The sequence below is a fragment of the Arachis duranensis genome, chromosome 1 (assembly GCF_000817695.3).
Source record: "Arachis duranensis cultivar V14167 chromosome 1, aradu.V14167.gnm2.J7QH, whole genome shotgun sequence".
In the NCBI taxonomy this organism is placed as follows: Eukaryota; Viridiplantae; Streptophyta; class Magnoliopsida; order Fabales; family Fabaceae; genus Arachis; species Arachis duranensis.
Window position 1 is genome coordinate 103,759,447 of NC_029772.3, and position 3,927 is coordinate 103,763,373.

The window sequence follows — 3,927 nt, forward strand, 5'->3', positions numbered from 1 at the left end:
GAAAATTGCAATACAAATCGAAGAAGGTTTACATTGAGGAAGAAGGTTTACGTAATTATGTTAATAGTAGAGGAGGGGGTGTGCGCGTGTATTTCAAATAACATGGGAAAAGGGGGCGCGTGTGAATGAGAAATTGATTGGATGACTTGGTTAGGGTTATTGCATGAATGTGGAGCATTGTTGAAAAAAATTTACTAGAAGGACAAAAGCAAAAATACTTATTATTATTAAATATTATTTTCGACAAACTCGTATTCAACCATTTTTCTCTCTTTCTTTTCTTCTTTTATTTTTTCAACTTGTTGAACTCTCTCAGCTAATTGGGCTAAATCAGGAATATACACATTGAGTAATTTTTTATGCATATAAAAAACTAAGTCCTTCTGCCAGCTTGACAACTTCGTTCTCTGGGAGCGCCACAAAACAACAATTACAGGCATTTTTGAACCGAATCATGAAATCATCCATCGATTCACCATTGTCTAATTTTATTGCAAGCAAATATGTCAATGTGACATTCAACTCTCCTCTATAGAATTGAGCATGAAAAGCATTTTTCAATTGTGTCCACGTCAAAATCGAATTGGGCCTCAGATTTGAAAACCAAGTGAAAGCCTTTTTTCTTAATGAAAAAGGAAAAAACTTCATTCTCAGGTTTTTATTCTTTGCCAAATTTTCTAATTCGACCATATAACAAGCTATATGCTCGACAGTTGGCTATCTAGCTTACCCTGCAAATTTTGTAATTATTTTAGGATATTTTACCCCACCTTGGCACTTTTGTCATTTGCATTGCAGCAGAAAAAGCAGAAACAAAATATGGTCGATGCATGAAACCCACGTTGATACCCACTCTATTGAGGACAGTCTTGACAATCCTCGTCATCTGGTAATGATATACACGATGTACGTGAAGTCTATTCAAAACTTCATCAGCATTTTGATCTCGTCGAACGAGAGTAAATGCCCTTGATCAGTGCAATAGAATGTGTCTATTTATCTATCTCTTTACTCGAAATGGGAGCAGGTTTGAAAAAGGATCTTATAATGTCTAGGGTGGGGCTGGGAGGATCTCTTAACGCCTTCTTTTTTCTTTTCATCGGAATATTTTCACAAAAATTTGCCATAGTAAGTAAGAAGGGAGAACAAGCACACTTGGAGAGCGTTATACAGTGGATAGTTGTATGTTGCATTCGGGAATGATAAATTGTTCCCGAAAAGGTGATGGGGGCAAAAAACAAGAAAGAAAGAAAGGGATGGGGTTTTCTCGCTTTTGGCATAGCGGGTCTTAGCGGGAGGCCCACACGACAGGCTATTAGCTTAGTGATAGAGTGCGCCCCTGATAATTGCATCGTTGTGCCTGGACTGTGAGGGCTCTCAGCCACATGGATAGTTCAATGTGCTCATCGGCACCTGACCCTGAGATGTGGATCATCCAAGACACATTAGCATGGCGTACTTCTCCTGTTCGAACTGGGGTTTAAAACCAAACTCCTCACGAAGTACAAATAAAAAAGAAGTGTAAAAAAGATCAATTTCATCTATATCGAATTTGAATATCAGAATAGTAGATATAGTTATGATTCAATGGGTTAGGTCCACTTATTTTTTTTAATGTTTTGAAATTTTTTTGTTGGAATAATAAAAAATAGCAACATAAAGAAGATATCATTATTCATTAAATAAAAAAAGAGAGTGAGGAATATTTTCCTCCCTTTTGGGATTGTTAAATACATTCTCCTCATTATATCCTACGTTCTCCTGGTCTCCTACCAAATCTTGGGGAATAAGCTGTCCCTCATCATAATAGACAATTCGGGCAATTCTCTCGACTTGCTTAGCCAGTCAATCATATTTTGACTCATTGTCAGCCATGATAGAATTCAAAATAGTTGTCATCTGGTGAGTCAACAGGTTGACTAAATCATGATAGCTTTCGTCAATATGTTGTCGAAATGCAGCCATCGATCCTGAATTATTCGACGAAGAGTCCACTTGGTAATCTCGACTAACGTCAGGATATGGAAAAGAAGATTGGTTAAAAATCGTAATTGTCGCATTCCCAAATATGACTTGGGGCATCTAACTGCCCATAGGAGGCGTATAACTAGGAGAAATGCTAAATGGAGGCCAACCTGTGATTACTTGTTGTTGATTCTGCACTGGGGTGATCCTAAGACGTGGATTTTTTCTACTACCACCAGTACTTGCACCAATAACTCCAACACATTTCCCAAAATTATACTCTGCCTGTGAAATCAAATTTGCAGAAGTTTGTGGAGCAATTATTGGAGTAGTTTTACTTGTGTAACAATTCTACCACTTCTTAATGGCATGCACCAAATATCAACCCTGCATGCACAATGAAACAATTGAAAACAAAAAACATTGACACAATTAAATTTTAAAACTATCCCAGCGGGCATGCAATTTTATTATGTAGATTTTTCACAAGTCAAAAGTGCCAAAAGAAATTAAGTTTCTTGACCAAAACAAAATATCTGAATTTGTTCGATATCTAGATTCTAGGAGCGAAACATACTCCTCTTTGTGAGTACCAGTTTTATTTGCATCAAAATTCATGCCTTTGATAATGACGAAGAAGAAGGAACTAAACTTTATAGAAATTCAAAATGAACAATAAAACTTAATGACTTGAATAAAAGTCAAATCAAATTACAAAAAGTAAAATATTTGGAAAAATAAAAGACAAATTAAAATATAAAGACTGAAAAGGATAAAAGTTGTTGAATTTAAAGGAAACAAAACGACATTGTAAAGAAGGTAAATTACATGAAAAGAAAGTACAAAATGGTAGAGTAAAATTGAAAGACATGGAAGGAACCCTTCAAAGAAAAAGACTCTTGACTGACACTGACTCAGAAAGTCGTTGGGAATGTGAGTGAGTGTGAGTGTTTTCTCTTCATATGCATCGATTCTGACACTGCTGACCCCGTCGAGTCGACTTTTGCATTCGCGTCAATCGATTTACACTTCTGACCTTCGTCGAGCCTGTCTCTTCGACTTTCCCATTTGCGTCAATCGATTAACAGAAAGTACATAACTGAGTACGAAATTGGCTCCAATCCAAAGTTGATTCTAATCTGTAATTGGAAGTTGATCGACAATGCAATATTTTTTGCACTTGGCAATGATCGAAGTCTAAACTTGTCGAATACTGGCTTGTCAAACAGTTTAATAATATTGTTCCGAAAGTTACCTGAAACGTTGATTTGGACCTGAACATGAGGTCTAGATCCCTTAGTATGGCAGCGTCCGACCTCTTTGATACCAAGGTGCCGCCTGTCCGAATTCCTCGTGAGGAGATGAGAGGTGGTACCTACAAGAGACTCCAATGCTTAAGTTAGCAATGACTTTAAGCAAGTTTTTTGTAGATTAGAACATGAGTTATACCTTGGGCGCCAGTATATTTATAGTAAAATTACTAATCACCTTTGTTAGAGTAATCTTATCTTTTCTGATAGATAAACGTTCTCTTTTTTCTTGAAAATTTGTTAAAATTCGTCTTCTAGATGAAGTAGAGATTTTAAGAAACAATTTATCTACTTCAAGTACCTTTGAAACTGGTGTCTAACCTCTTCAAAAAGGTCAGACTTATCGTGAAATCCACCTTTGTTGAGGCCCAAATGCCCTTAGAACTGGTGTCCAACCTCTTCAAAAAGGTCAGACTTATTGTAAAATCCATCTTTGTTAATGGGCCTTTTAGCATTATTAGACTTAATTTTTATCTGTCAAGCCAAGATACGAACAAATATCTTTGTCAAAAATATTTTTATTTTTGATATAACATTAAATTAGTTAAAATGAGAAATTGTATATAATATATTAGCAATCCACGCCACACTTCACGGTCTATATAAATATCAAACTGACCAAGTGAAGACCGTGGAAAGGGGGAGTTTAATG